This window comes from Macaca nemestrina, chromosome 18 (assembly GCF_043159975.1).
Source record: "Macaca nemestrina isolate mMacNem1 chromosome 18, mMacNem.hap1, whole genome shotgun sequence".
NCBI lineage: Eukaryota > Metazoa > Chordata > Mammalia > Primates > Cercopithecidae > Macaca > Macaca nemestrina.
This window is the reverse complement of record NC_092142.1, coordinates 79068957-79085449: the sequence shown is the minus strand read 5'-3', so window position 1 is coordinate 79085449 and position 16493 is coordinate 79068957. Positions and strand designations below refer to the sequence as shown.

At 40.0% G+C, this 16493-nt stretch overlaps 1 long non-coding RNA gene across 1 annotated transcript in view; it reads left to right on the top strand.

Moving 5' to 3' along the window:
* Positions 1-248: 248 nt before the first annotated feature.
* Positions 249-16493, top strand: part of LOC139359925 (uncharacterized) — a 55939-nt gene continuing 39694 nt past the window's right edge. Inside the window, exon 1 of the long non-coding RNA XR_011616602.1 lies at positions 249-733. This is a non-coding gene — a long non-coding RNA (uncharacterized lncRNA). The remainder of the gene's footprint in view (positions 734-16493) is intronic.

Here is a 16493-nt window from a genome sequence, read left to right as displayed (position 1 = left end):
AAAGGGTTTAATTTTGTATTATGGGAGTCTCAGAAGAAAAGGAGAAAGTGTGTGGTACAGAAAAAGATATTTTAAGAATAACTTAAAATGTTTCAAACTTGGTAGAAGATATAAATCTACAGGTTCACAAAGTTCACTGCATTTCAAACAGCATAAATACAACGAAATACCTTCCAGATACATTATAATCAAAGAATTGAAATCTAAAGATAAAGAAAGAAAATCTTGGCCGGGCGCGGTGGCTCACGCCTGTAATCCCAGCACTTTGGGAGGCCGAGGCGGGCGGATCACAAGGTCAGGAGATCGAGACCATCCTGGCTAACACTGTGAAACCCCGTCTCTACTAAAAATGCAAAAAATTAGCCGGGCGAGGCGGCGGGCGCCTGTAGTCCCAGCTACTCGGGAGGCTGAGGCAGGAGAATGGCGGGAACCCGGGAGGCGGAGCTTGCAGTGAGCCGAGATCGCACCACTGCACTCCAGCCTGGGCGACTAAGCGAGACTCTGTCTCAAAAAAAAAAAAAAAAAAAAAGAAAGAAAATCTTGAAAACAACCAGGGAAAAACATCATGTTACTTATAGGGGAATAACAATTTGAATGACTGTACAATGTTTCTCTATGTTTCTCCTCAGAAACCGTGAAGACCAGAGAGAGAGGAACATTTTTTAAAGGCTGCCAGAAAAGAATTGTTATCCCAGAAACTGACAACCAGTGAAAATATCCTTTAGGAATAAAGGTAAAATAAAGACACCTAGTAGGACGAATCATCCTGGTTTACCCAGGACTGAGAGGTTTCCCAGGATGCATGACTTTTGGTGCTAAAACTAGGTAAACCAGAAGAGTTAGTCACCCTAACATTCTCAGATGAAAAAAACACTGCGAGAATTTGTTGTCACCAGACCAGTTGTAAAATATTTCTAAGGGAAGTTCTTCAGCTGGAGGGAAGAGATACCAGATTGAAACATGGAATATCAGAAATGAAAGATGAGCAATGAAAATGGCAAATATCTGGTTGAATAAAATAGTGAATTATTCTCTGAGTTTAAAATATGCTTGATGGTTGCAAGCAACAACATAACATTGTCTGATGAAGTTTTCAATGCATACATGCACACAGCTATCGGGAGAACCTGCCCCCAATATTTCAATGTAGGTTCTTTCTGTTTTCCATAAGTGTCAACCATCTGAGAAATAAAGAGTACAAAGAGAGGAATTTTACAGGTGGGTCGCTGGGGGTGACATCTCATATCGGTATGACCATGATGCCCACCTGAGCCACAAAACCAGCAGGTTTTTATTAAGGATTTCAAAAGGAGAGGGAGTGTATGAACAGGGAGTAGGTCACAAATATCACATGCTTCAAAGGGCAAAAGCAAAGATCACAAGGCAAAGCGCAAAAGCAGAATTACTGATAAGGGTCTATGTTCAGCTGTGCACATATTGTCTTGATAAACATTTTAAACAACAGAAAACAGGGTTTGAGAGCAGAGAACTGGTCTGACCTCAAATTTACTAGGGTGGGGTTTTTCCCCACCCTAGTAAGCCTGAGGGTGCTGCAGGAGACCAAGGCGTGTATCAGTCCTTATCTCAACCGCATAGAACAGACATTCCCAGAGTGGCCATTTATAGACCTCCCTGCAGGAATGAATTCCTTTCCCAGAGTATTAATATCAATATTCCTTGCTAGGAAAAGAATTTAGCGATATCTCTCCTTCTTGCACATCTGTTTATAGACTCTCTGCAGAAGAAAAATATGGCTCTTTTTGCCTGACCCCGCAGGCAGTCAGACCTTATGGCTGTCTTCTCTTGTTCCCTAAAATTGTTGTTATTCTGTTCTTTTTCAAGGTGCACTGATTTCATATTGTTCAAACACACATGTTTTACAATCAATTTGTACAGTTAACACAATTATCATAGTGGCCCTCAGCTTACAAAGATAACAGGATTAAGAGATTAAAGTAAGACAGGCATACAAAATTATAAGAGTATTATTTGGGAACTGATAAGTGTCCATGAAATCTTCACAATTTATGTTCCTCTGCCATGGCTCCAGCCGGTCCCTCCATTCAGGGTCCCTGACTTACCACAACACATAGCATTATCCTTAATGATGAAAGACCAAAAGCATTCCCCCTAAGATTTGGAACAAAGGAAGCAATTCTAATCTTAGCATTCCTATTAAACATTTTTTATGGAAGTCCTAGCCAGTATTGTAAGGCAAGCTAAAGAAATAAAATATATACATATTAGAAAGAAAGAATTCCTGTTTACAGAATACACTTTTGGATTTGTAGAAAATCCCACAGAATACACTATTGGATTTGCAGAAAATCCCAGGGGCTCTATGAATAATGGCAACAAAAATATAAACTCTTAGTGCTAACAAGTTTTTTAGGAAAAATCACAGAATGCAGAGTTACTACACAACTCATTGTAATTCTATATACTAGTCGTGACAAATTGAAATCAAAATTTAAAAACAAAAATAATACCATCTACAACTGCTCAAAAGGATGTAATAGTTAGATATAAATCTAAAAGTCATATACAAGATCTGTATTCTGAAAACTACAAAGTGGCCATAAAAGAAGACCTAAATGAGTAGAAAAGTATACTATGATCATGGATAGGAAGACTCAACATAGTAAAATATCAGTTCTCTCCAAATGATTTATACGTTTAATGCACTACCAATTAACTCTCAGCAGATTTTTTTGTAGATAAAAACAAACTGATTCTGAAATCCATACAGGAGGGCAAAGGAACTGAAACGACTAAAACAGTTTTATAAAAGAAAAATAAAGTTGGAAAAATCACTCTACCTAATTTTAAGACTCACTATGTAAATCTACAGTAATAGAGACAGTGTTGTATTACAGGAAAGACACAAAAATCAAATGGAACAAAAGAGATAGTTCAGAAACAGACCCACACAAATATGACCAATTGATATTTGAAAAAGTCATAAAGGTACTTCAATGAAGAAAGGATATTGTTTATAACAAATGTTATTATAAAATTGGGTATATTAATTAAAGAACTTCATCCTAAACTTCACACCTTACATAAAATTAGCTCAAACTGTATTATAGGTCTAAAAGTAGAATGGGAATATTAAAACTTTTAGAATTTTAGAAAATATTTGCCACCTGGAGACTGGAAAAGAGTTCTTAGACAAGATATCAAAAGCACAATTTATTAAAGAACATTTATAATTGAGCTCCTATCACAATTAAAACTGTTTGCTCTGTGAAAGACATGGCTATAAAAATGAAAAGATTGAAGCAAGATGACTCATGTCTGTAATCCCAGCACATGGAATGCCAAGGCTTCAGCCCAGGAGTCTGGGACCAGCTTGGGCAACATAGTGAGACCCTGTCACTACCAAAAAAAAAAAAAAAAAAACCAAAAAACAAAACAAAACAAAAATTAGTTGGACATGGTGGCATGTACCTGTAGTCCCAGCTATGCAGGAGGCTGAGGTGGGAGAATCACTTGAGCCCAAGAAGATTGAGTCTTCAGTGAGCCATGACTGTGCCACTGCACTCCAGCCTGGGTGACAGAGCAAGAATAAATATACAAACAAACAAACAAATATATGAATGCATGTATGTATGTATCTTCTTTGATATAATTATTTTTTCCTTTGGGCAAATATTAAATCATGTCTTTTACAGCAACATGGATGGAATTGGAGGCTGTTTCTTAAATGAAATAACTCAGAAACAGAAAGACAAATGCTGCATGTTCTTGTAAGTGGGAGCTAAGGGATGCATACACATGGACATAGAGTGTGGAATGATAGACATTAGAGACCCTGAAGGGTGAGGTGGGGGTGGATGATGAGAAATTACTTAATGAGTACAATGTATGTTATGTGGGTAATAGAGTAAGAGCTCATCTTCACCAGTATGCATTATATCCATATAACACAATTGCATTTGTACTTCATAAGTTTATATAAAGACTAAAAAGAAAAAAAAAACGAAAAGATAAGTTACATAGTAGGAGAAAATATTTGGAAGTCATATGTACAACAAAGGACTTATATACAGAATATGTAAAGAAATCTCAAAGCTCAACAGTAACAAAGCAAAAACCTAACTTTGAAAAATGAGCAAAAATCTTGAATAGATACTTCACTGAAAAGGATATACAGAAGGCAAATAAGCATATGAAAAGATGTTTCATCATCAGCAATTGGGGAAATGCAAATGAAAACCATGATGAGATACCAGTACATGCTTATTATAGTGGCAAAAAAAAAAAATACTGATGCTATCAAGTGACGATGAGAATGTGGAGCAGCTGGAACTCTAATATATTTTTGGTGGGAATCTCAAATGGTACAACCACTCTGGAAAAAAATCTGGTAGTTTTTCATAAAGTTAAATGCACACTTATCATATGATCTAGCAATCTCACTTCTGGGTATTTACCCTAGAGAAATGAAAACTTATGTTCACATAAAAATCTGCACATGAATATTTATCACAGCTCTATTCATAATTGCTAAAAATGGGAAACAAACCAAATGTCCTTCAGTGGATGAATGGTAAACAAAACGTGGTGCATCTATCCAATGGAGTACTCTCAGGAAGAAAATGGAATAAATGGTTGATGCAGACAACTTGGATGGATCTAAAAGACATTACACTGGGTAAAATATGCCAACTTCAAAAGGTTATATTTTGTTTATATGACATTCTTGAAAAGATCAAACTATAGTCACAGAGAACAAATCTGGTTATCAAATATTAGGGATGGGAGGAGAAGGTGCTACAAAGAGGTATCACAAGGGTTTTTTCAGGAGGGTGATAGAGCTGTTCTGTGTCTTGATGGTGATAGTAGTTATGAGAATCTGTGCATGTGATAAAATTTACAGAACTACACACATAAAGCCAATTTTACTGTATGTGAATCTAAAAATAATTGAAAAAATTAAGTTTAGCAATCATTTTTTAAATTTTTAGTTTTAATTACAAATGTGTTTCCCAGATAAATTCTCATGAGAATAATAAAAACGCAGATAAAGCCACTGTGCCACCTAGATTAAAACTGTCAATATCACTCTCTTTGCCAAGGGTAATCCCTCCTATCAGCTCATATATATTCTTATAAAGTGGCAATGGTTTCTAAAGTCTGGAATTTTATCTCAAATGCTCAAGTCTTTAATTATAAAATAAATGAAATTAGGTAAGTACCCCAAGCATTTAAATATGTTGAAAAGACTAATACAAAGTGAATGACAATGTCATTGTTACAACACAAAAACGTGTCTACTTTCATTGATCTTACGTTTTGTTATTTTCTATGATTGTTACCACATTCACACATACCCCAGTTCTTTAAATGTTGTTATATTATTTGTTTTATATGACTTATTTTATTCGTGTAGAGCCTTCCCATCTAAACTCTACTCCATCAATCATGGACTATCACAAAATCAATCTCAGGGCAGATGTTAAGAACAGGCATGCAACAGATGCAAAATTACAACAGAAACAAATCACTTTCTTTCGATTTGCTAGTCACTTACACTTCCTCTTGTCTTTCATGTCTTGAATATTCCCCACTCCATCCTTTGCCTCATGTTTCCAACTAAATGCACTGAGTTCCCATATTTCTGGTTTTAAATTTTAGTTCCGTTTCTCCGATTCTGACAGTCTCTCCTGTTTTATTGTGGGGTCATTCCAGATTGAACGTGTAATGGCACCTCTGTTTGGTACACCTTTGGGGACTTCCCTGTTGGTCCATAAATTGCCCCATGGACAGATCATCTGCTGATGTAAAAGCAATTCTTGGACTTAGGGTCAAGTCTCAGGCATAGTCAGTCTTTTTTCTTGTTTTACATTTCCACATTCTGTACATTCCCTTCATTGATCAATCAATCATAGATGATATCTCTATGCTGCCACTAACTCGACCATATTTTAATCGCATTAGTTAGTCCAATTGTCAAGTGGCAAAAATTAGATTAGTAACTTGAATAGTTGAGCTGATACGGTTATCTCATGCCAGTGGTTGTAATGGTTCAGTGATTGTAACTGGATCAAATTGAATATTTGGGATCCAATCCATGGAATGTAAACTGACCTAAAGCAGTCAGTCTGGTCTTTTGGTGAAATCCAGACTTAGTTCTTTTTTAAGCATCATATTTTTCTGTAGGATCACAAGGCCACCTTCAATTATCATTTGTGTCTTGTTTTACATGAATCTTCTTTGATAAACTGTCATATAATAGCCATTGTCATATCCACAGACACGATGATAATGTGCTATATGATTTTAAGTACTATTTTTTCTCCAGTCCCCTAAATTCCTGTGACATTCATTATATTGCTTTTAATAACAAAATGACAACCCAAACAGAGGCAACTCTTCGTGGATGGGTCTGGGAAGAGATAAGCTTCCTTTACATTGTAACACCCAACAAAGAGAAGCCTCCCCTATCTGATCTACTGCTGCATCTCCTAGCGCCAAGACAAGAATGGCATTTACCCGGGCCTCAATTAGTATCTGTTAAAGGAATGAACGATTGTAAAAGTAAATTTGGGACAATTGGGTATTCAGCTAGGTGAAGGCTAAGGAAAATTTGGCCCTTGTTTTACTTTTACAGGGCAGGACAAGTTAGCAGTACTAGCTTGCTGCCCTGAATCTAAACCCAGCTACCTGGCATCAGCTATCTGGCTTAAATGGCTTCGAAGGGACTTTGTTGCCAGTAAAGGTCATGAGAGACTCTCCAAGGCAGGATATCAGAACTGCAGCACTCTCAGGACGTATTATGTTCTCAGATCACATTTGGAAAGGCAAAGAGTGTGAGGAACAATTACATGTAAGGTGTCAGGCTGTGTGCTACACCTTTTACTTGTGTGACCTTTAAAAAAAATCCCCATAGTAATTCTGCAATGTTCGTGATTCTGTCTCTATTTTACAGATGGGGAAACTAAGGCTCAGAGTCAGGGACACCACAAGCCTAGATAGTGACTTTGTACAAATGAGACCATAGTAGACAGTTTTGTGACTTGGTGACTGGGGGCATAGGCAAGATTTCAGCCTACACTTAGCCCCTCAGTTGGGCAACTTTTTGCAGTGAGCAACCTATACAACTGTACATGGTAATCTTGTTCAGAAAAAATGAAGAAACTTACCCAAGGCCACAAATTATAACAAGGTTGAACTGACTCTGAATTTCACATTCTTCCTGTGTTGACAAACTACCTAATGGTAAATTGATACAATTCATGCTATCCTTACACTGAGGATATTCAGTGATATGAACTGTTAAGACTTTTAAATATTGGATGTAAGAAAATACAACAGATTTTTCCAAATTCAGCTCTGATCGCCTCCAACTGAAAGCCTCTGTATTTTTGCATATTATGGTCAACTTTAAGTTCAACTTAAGCTCCAAAACCATGCCCACCCCACCTTTGCCTCCCCACCTCCCTATCTCCCCATCTCCCAGCTTCTCAAGCCAAGTTCACAATTCCCTTGCTTTGTGTCACAGACAGGGCCCTGAAATGTTGGCAGTGGTATCAGTTAAAGTCACAGCATTAGGAGAATTGAAAGAAACTGATTTTCTTTCAGTAGCTCAAATAGCCAGTGCTTTCCAAAAATATCTGCAGCTTTGTCTAATGCAGATTTATAACTCGACTCCTAATAAAGCTTTATTTCCCCCAAGTTGTAGTGTTTAAAATTCACATGATGTAATGCTGTTAACTAATGTTGCAATTTATTTCTATTTAAGGCATTATGCAGGAGAAACATAGAATAATAGCTTAAGGGGAGTGATTCAGAATGATATTAAGTGTGAATCAAAGCACGATAAAGTAATAATGAGCTGGATTTTCTGACCCAGGTTGGAGGTAAATTTTCCAAATCTTGCCCACCTCCTCATTAATTGGTGACACTGTATCCCTCTGACCATCCTCTCTGTTTCTGCCTCATTGACATTTGGGTGCATGATTAAGTACTTGTGCCTTCAGGATTTCTGGCTAAAGGAGTATATAGCCAGAGAGGATACCATGCATCTATGGGATTAATAAATGGGCAAGTATCTGGCAAACTTGCTGGTATAAAACACATCTAAGGAATATACATCCAACATAAATGTGGACGTATGTTCACTGAAAGACACGCAGTACAATGTCCACAGGGGCAATCTTTGTAATAGCTCAAATAAGAAAACTACACAAGTACCTATCAATAGTAGAAAGTGCCTCGCTTGCCTCTCATTTTTGATATTCACTAGTTGTAGCTGATTGCAAACTCTAACAACCGAGCCCTACCTTAATCCCTGCTTCCCTAGGGTGCTCATAGGTGCTTCCTGCATTGACTTACATGGCTCATGAATGCCAGGGAGCACACTGCCTTTCTGAGCCTCTGGTCAACTGGCTGAGCTGCAGAAGTCAATTCTGGTTGTACATGAAGTAGCAGAGATTTTTCTACCGGAAGCCCATGGGAATACAAGGAAGGAAAAACATCTTGCTTTAAGGCTAATGTGTAAAATGAGGTGATACAAGTGAAGTCCTTGGAATAAAGTAACCACTTGATAATATCTTGGTTATTGCTTTTATAAACTTCTAAAAGAGAATAATGAATATACTAAAAAAAAAAAATAATAATCCTGCTTCTTGGTATTTCCTTAAAGGTCAAAGGAAAATCCATTCCTTTCCTATCTTCAATGGCCCCTAATGCTTATAGAATACCTTCCTTAGTCATTTCAAGCCCAACAGGATTTGCTGCCTACAGTTTTTTCTTTTGTTTGTGTTTTCCTTCTAGATGATGAATTGGCAAACTATGGCCTGGGGGCCAAATATGGGCCCCCACCTGGTTTTGTTAAAAAAAAAAAAAGTAGTACTACAATCCAGCAATGGTGCCCATTGCTTTACATATTGCCTGTGGCTGCTTTTGCACTTCAACAGCAATGAAGTGGTTGTGATTACAATATTTAGTATCTGCTTATTTATAGGAAATGTTTGCTGAACCTTTTTACCCTCATCTTCTTTCACGCAAAGAGGGTTTCACCCCAAAGAGGGTTTGCTCCAGCCCTGATGGGTCAGTGATTCCCTCACGCCTCCAGCTCTGCCCTCATACGGTTTCTTCCACCTGGGGTGCCCTTTCCTCTGTGCCTTTTCTTTGATGCCTTATTCAATCTTCAAAGCTCAGATCAAATCTCTCTGCCAAGTAGAAGCCTGTTTTTTTCAACATCCACAGCGGGAGATCCTCTTGACCTGTAAATGTGGTTCATGTATTTCTTAAATTATAAGCCATATTGCTTTGCAGTTTTCCAGAAAATATCTGAAAATATGTTACCCCTATTGGATACCCCTTTCTACTTTGAGAGAGTCAAGAGTAGGTCTGGTTCATAGAGTATTGGACACACAATAGGTATAGGCACAGATTTGCTGCACGAAAATGCCAGCTAGGGTTATTTTCCTGCCCTTCCTCATCCGCCCTCTTCACCCCAGCCTAACTAGGGTGACTATCCCATGTGCCTGGGATGGAAGGGTTTCCTAGAGTGTAGGACATCCGGTCCCAAAACGAAGTAAGTTGGAATTAGTGGTCATGCTAAATATAAACTTCCCCAGATGCTCTACTTAGCAAGCCCGAGAGTTCTCAAAACTAACCAGTCCTCCAATACCTCCATGAGCTGGCTGAGTCTTTGGAGGCTAAATCCCCTGACAACTCCCCTCACCTAGTTATTTTAAGTTAGACCAAAATAATTAAAGACCTCAAAGACCAATTATGTGTAAAGGGGCTCCTCTTCTTATCCATCACATAACTTGTTTTCCACTCCTTGCTCATCTTTTATTTTATATATATATAATTGGAACCAAAAGCAAAATAATAATAATCGCATTTCAGATGAAAAGAGATGAGACAAAACAGACACAGGAGAGGATAATTTGAATTATCTTGGGTATCAATTGGGATTTCACAAACAAGAGGCTTCAAAGAAACTGCCAACAATGAAGAAGTGGAATGGAACCTGGGATTCCTGTGTAGGAAGCAGTTGATGAGGGGTGGGAATGGCGACCCACCTCTGGTGCTAGTTCCCTTTTGCAGGTTACAGGGCTGGGCTAGTTTGACATTTTGTGCTGAAGTCTTTAGTGTGAATTTGTGTAGGACTAAGTGCCCCAGTGTTGCAATACACTGACATGCAGCGCATTTCTGATGCAGTAACCATATGATCCAGAGCAAACCCCTTAAGTCTTGGGCCTCAGACCTACCTCACAGAGCTCAAGGATGAGACAAATGAGCATTAGAAAATGTCTAGGATGGCATGGAATGGAAATTGATTTCCTGGAATCTAATAGAAGACCAATCCCATGGCAACCAACTATTCTCATTCTACTGTGGATATAAAATCAGTGTCCTTCTTGCACTTAGCCAGGCAAAATGTGGGATTAGAAATCAGCTTTGTTATATGCTCCTTCATGACAACCCGCCAGGTTATGGGAGGCCTTCCTATTGGGACAGATGTTTGCTTCGCACCCAGCATGTATGTGGCAGGCCATCAGTCCATCTAACTCAATCCCCATTGCATATTGCTATTCCAGAGATTTCAAATTCCATGGTAAAGAACCATTCGTATCATTGAACGTGTCTGGGTCACCTGGTTTAAAATTCAGTGCCCATTCCATAATGCTGTTTGGATGAAGGGTCCCCAGAATTGGCTGAATTAAGGGTGACTCTACAGCACATGTTTTAGTGTTCTCTCCGGGTTGTGTAGGCGGCCTGGGTGGATTGGCAGGACACAGGCACTCCAAGGATGTCCTCTCTGGGAATATGCCGAGGGAGTTTTAACAGGGCCAGGCAGCCTGAAGCGGAGCCAGTGGAACACTCAGACTGTCTCCCCTAGCCCTGCCCGCTGTGACCTCCTCCCACATGAGGACCAAATTTGTCTGATACAGAGCAAGTTGTACTGGGGAAAAATGCATTCTTGGATTCATCGTGTTTGGAAGTTTTTGTGGTCCTTTTCCCCACTTGCTCTTTTGTAGCTTTCCTTTGTTTGATTGGTCTCCTGGGAAAGGACAGTTGTCCAAGTGAGTTTTGGATAAAGTCTGAGTCCCTGACCCACTTTACTCAGCATGAGGAGGCCACATTTTACTTATTAGGCCCTTAACTGAAAAATCAAAACCACCAAGAGCTTGGCAAATGTTGTTGTGTCTAAGACACATAGCACATCCCATATTTTAGCAATGAATTTTACTGTGGGCAGCTGGGTCTTTAAAACTCATCATGTCCTTTGTTTAAGTGATAAGCAAACCCCTGAAGTTTCTTGAAAATCATGATCTGAATGGTAGTGACCACCAACATAATGGCTCCCACCATCATAGGGTTGGCACTTACTCATTTTTGGAGGTATCTGGAGACTTCTCTGCAAGGTCAGGACCATGTATGTTTGGATGTAGTCTAAAAGGCAGAATGGTAGTTTCCTCTTGAGCCCTGAATGTGGAAGTCATTTGGGGTCAGAGACAACAGAGTGTGGGAATGGGCAAGTATGACCCAGTTTGGGCCTACCCTTAACTCCATGTGAAAGACCCCTGCCAAAATATCTCCAATCCTGGGTGGAGGCAGGACTGGCTTCAGGGGTGTGTGTGATCTGTGCAGGTGCATGAGACATTGTGCTGAAAGGCCCCACCTGTGATTTAAGACTGTTTTCACCATCTTGAAATTCTTAATAATTTTTGAAGAGCCCTGCATTTATGTTTTGCACCGGTCCTCATAAACTATGTAGCTAGCCCTAAATGGAAGAGAAAATTAATTTATTTCAAATATAGTATTGCTGGGTGACTTGTTCATGAAGAGAAATGGGAGTAAATATGCCGATGGGGAAAGGTTGGAGTTAATATCCAGGCAGATCATTCAGTATTTCCTTATTTATCGAACTCTTTCTGAACATCTGCTGTGAGGCAGACGTTTTGTTATGCGCTGAAGACAGAAAATTTCCTCAACTGTGAGACACACGGCTTTGCCCCACATAGCAGCTGTATGGACTTTTCAATGTATCCAATTGATTTGAGTCTCTGCTTTCACATCTGTAAAATGGGAAGAATAAGGTCTATCTCACAGGGTTCTTGGAAGGATTAAAAAAGAATATGGACAGAAAGTGTGCAGCTTACAGTTTAGTAGCTTGCAAATGTCCAATAACCATACTCCCCTATCATAATCTTCAGGTTTATTATTGTATAAGAATGCATGGCTAATAGACTTATAAGAGTGAGAACTTCTCATCCTACCTGGTGAAAAGGGGTTGAAAGGATCTAGGGGAGGATATTTCCTTTGAATTGAATCCTAAAGAATGATGGAGCCTTAGCTTGTTTAGTAGTATTTATTTCTGAATGTTTTGGAGGATTTCACCACAATGGTCTCACTATGGATGGTCTAGCTATAGATTTTCCACTGGATTTGAAAAATTCAGGGATATTCACCTGGTAACAATAAGGAACTACGTATACTATGATTATGATAGTATGCATAAGGGGAGACTGCTGGATATCAACAGAATTCACTCCTTAAGTTCTCAAACTAGACTGTCACAAAGTCTAAAACATCCTGCACAATCTTCTCTGTGGAAAGACAATGGACATCAGCTGCAGATCTTATCCACACATTGTTTTGAGTATGTGATTGTCATTAGCATGTGGTGACCAAGTGTCTTCATTCTTGGCACTGGGTACTGTAGATGGGAAGAGTATGCTCAAAGATGGCATCATCAGGGACCCATTAGTGTCAGGAGGTAATGGGAGCCCCCAGAGTCTACTATCCCAGGCCTGGACATCCACCACTCATCCTTTCCCTTGAAATTTAAGCCCTGAGTAAAAGCAAATGCTCTGAGCCCTATCTTATCTTAGGGGTGAATCTGGGAGCATATTGACACTCTAGTTTGTTTGTTCATTTGTTTCAGAATCTAAGAGCATAGATTTATGGGAAAGCCGATGAAAACAGTGGGCTCATGGGAGGTGGGAATGAAGGAGCAGAAAGATACCAGAAAACAAGATAAATTAAGAAGATTGTTGGGGGCTCAGATGCTGGGTTCAGAATGCTATGCTTTTAGGAACAGTTTGATAGCCTTGGTTTTTGCTCCTTCTTCTTTTCTCTCTTACCTTCCCCCTTTCTATCTGCCTCCTTCTCCTCCCTCTCTTACTCTCTTTTTTCCTTCTTTTCTTTTGCTTATTAATTCAGATGCATTGAATACCTCTGTGTGCCTGTAATGACTTTTTTGCAACGTGTCAGCTAGGTTAAGCTGAACTCCATCTCCCAGAGTTCTTTCTTTGTTATGTTTTTGATTAGGGTACGCCACAGGGGAGATTCTAGGGATATGTGGAGGGTGAAAAGCAAGCGTCTGTCACTTTGTAGCTCACACATATTATCACTGATCTGCTGACTCACCTGTCTGGCATAAAGCAGCATCTGGGCCTGGCATACTGTATCTCATCCCTGGTCCTCCTTCAGCTTCTCCAACTCCTAGGCCAGGAATGTGTTTAGCTCTGTGACAGAGGGCCCTAGCTATTGAGTCCCTGTCCTAGAAGAGGACATCCATCTAAAAAACATGGCCAAAGGAAAAAGCAGAGGTAGATATTTCTGGGGTCATACCCAGAGAGAGGAAGAGGTGATTGCGTGGAGCCAGCTCTGTAGACACTCAAAGCATTGGCTTTGTCTCTGAGTGATTTGTGAAGGCTCAGGAAAGATGACCTGGTGCAGGACTTTCTACCACCATTTCAAGATGTCACCAACAGACTCAGTGACCTGCTGACCTTCCTATATCCCAGATAATCCGCTTTTATTAGAAATAGCAGATTCCTTGGCCGGGCGTGGTGGCTCACGCCTGTAATCCCAGCACTTTGGGAGGCCGAGGTGGGCGGATCACAAGGTCAGGAGATCGAGACCATGGTGAAACCCCGTCTCTACTAAAAATAGAAAAAATTAGCCGGGCGCAGGGGCGGGCGCCTGTAGTCCCAGCTACTCTGGAGGCTGAGGCAGGAGAATGGCGTGAACCCGGGAGGCGGAGCTTGCAGTGAGCCGAGATTGCGCCACTGCACTCCAGCCTGGGCGACAGAGCGAGACTCCGTCTCAAAAAAAAAAAAAAAAAAAAAAAAAGAAATAGCAGATTCCTTCCATGAAGTGTACAAATCTAAAGCCTCTGGCTTCTTAGAAAAGTAACAATTCTAATTCTTGTGTTATGGAACAATGGTCACTCCCGGGACTTTTCAAAGAGCTGGAAGACAACAACATAAATGATGAGCAGGACAAGTTTCAGAAGGCAGAGGAGCAGTGTTGCAAAGTGGTTAAGACCAGGCTCTACAACAGAAGGTCTCTTGATATCTGAGGCTTGAATTTTAGGGCTGGATGTTCATGAGCTGGTTGAGTTCATATCCTCTTCCTTGACTCATGAACATCCAGCAATAAAAATTCAAGCCTCAGATATCAAGAGACCCTCTGCTTTCAGAGATCCTGTACAGATGTACAGCTCCTTGACCACAGTGACTTCTAGCTCCCTGTACCGGGCACCGGGCAACAGGAGTGACTGGATTGGTAGAGACTAGATTTTCACTTGAAGTTGTAAAAGTCACACTCCCTAATGAGAAACAACGTGGGGACTAGATCGGCCGTGATCCAGGAAACCAGCCCAGTTGGTAACACCCTTGTAAAAGAGACTGATAAATAAATAAGCAAGCCATCCAGCTTTTCTTCTCTTCGGCAAATGAGATGAAACAGCTGGCCTTGGAAAGAGGCCCTGTGCTTTGTTAACTGGAAACAGATTAGCAAACTCAATCAGCTGACTGGTTTTCCAGTCTGCGGCCTTCCAACATTTGAAAAAGGGAATTTTTGTTGAACGTCTCTCTGGCAAGGGCCAGGCAACGAATGACACTAGCCTGGCGTGAATGTTTCATGCTGGTGGGTAAAAATACTTTAACTTTCCTATGGGTCTTTGACAAAAACCTCAGGGAATTCTATTGAGTACATGTTGTCAGTATTTTAATCAGCTTCAGCTGTCAAAACTCTTGTAACCCGCCTCTTCTATTTAAAATGTGTCTTCTAGGCATAAAATAATTAAAGGTGCAGGGCCATACAGTAGGCTCAGAGCCATTGCAATGTGACAAAACCCTATGGATAAAAGGTATTATTTCAGGAAGTTTTAAATATAAATTTTGTTTTGTCAGAAGGCTGCAGGGCACACATTTTCTATACTGTCAAGCTTGATAGTAACAATATTTATATTTCAAATAAAAAGATTAAATTGCAGTATTATGTATTTCTGGTTTCCATCAATTTTTTTTTTTTTTTTTTTTTTTTACTAGTTTATCATAGTGCTGCATCTCGGTATGTCATCTTTTTTTTTTTTTTTTTTTTTTTTTTTTTTTTTTTTTTTTTTTTTTTGCTGACAATACTTTTATTTTATTGAAATATTATGTCTTTTACTGTCAATCCCAGAGTTAAAATAATGAAGGCAGACAGCCCAGCCACTTGGGTTTGGGTGTTTTACAAACAAACGTCTTACTTTACACCTTGTTGAAGGTTTTGTGAATGCAAAACAACAAAACAACACAAAAGAATAAACATGCTCAGACCCATGTGTTTAGGCGGGTGTTTGAGACAGCTTTGAGCTTTTCACCTGGAGTCATTTGTGTGCTTTTTCATCCCAGGGTAGAAAAACAAACAAGGCACAGGCAAGGCCAGCAGAGCTGGGGGAATGAGCTTTTGCCTGTGAATGGCTGTGCTGGCCGCCTGTGTCACAGCTTGTTAGCTGTTGCAGCACAGTGTCTGCAAATGGGACCAGGCAGCCAGGGGAGTTTTCTGAGCCACGGAAACAGAGGACTTTCTCAGTTTCTGGGCTAGCACAGTGTCAGCCCTTCAATGTCACGCTTGACAGAGAGTTTTGGGGCAATGTGAAGAGTGCGTCTCTCTCACCTGTTGGAATGAAGCTGGGCTATGGCTGGGGCTCTTGGCATGCTCATTTTGATATGAAGGGAGAGTCCATGCCCGCAGAGAGTGGCTTCTCTTTCAGAGCTGTTGCTTCCTCTGCTTCCCACTTGATGAGGGAAAGTGTGACCTTTTCAAGTCAACTAGCCCCAAAGGGAGTACCCTCATGTAAGATGGCAAAGTATATATGAGCAGTAATGTCTCCCTCCATGACCGCGACAGACATCACCAATACATTTCAACACTAACACTCAGCCAGATGCATCCTCAGAATCCCTTTCTTCATGATTTCCTAGGCAGCCACAACCAATCAGAGTGGACTGGTCATCTTTGCCTTCCTAGCTCTTTCTGAAGAAGATGGGGGTACCTGGCCAGGGACATCTAGCAGTCTCATGCCAAGCAACACTTGTTTTAATGGTGCAGTTTACTGCCCCCAAATAAATCACATTTAACAATACTTTAATTCACATTCTGATGTCATTCATGGAACCTCCATTTTGCAAGAGGGAAAAATCAAGCCTCAGAGAGCTGAAGTAACTTGTCTGAAGGCATACAGTCACCAA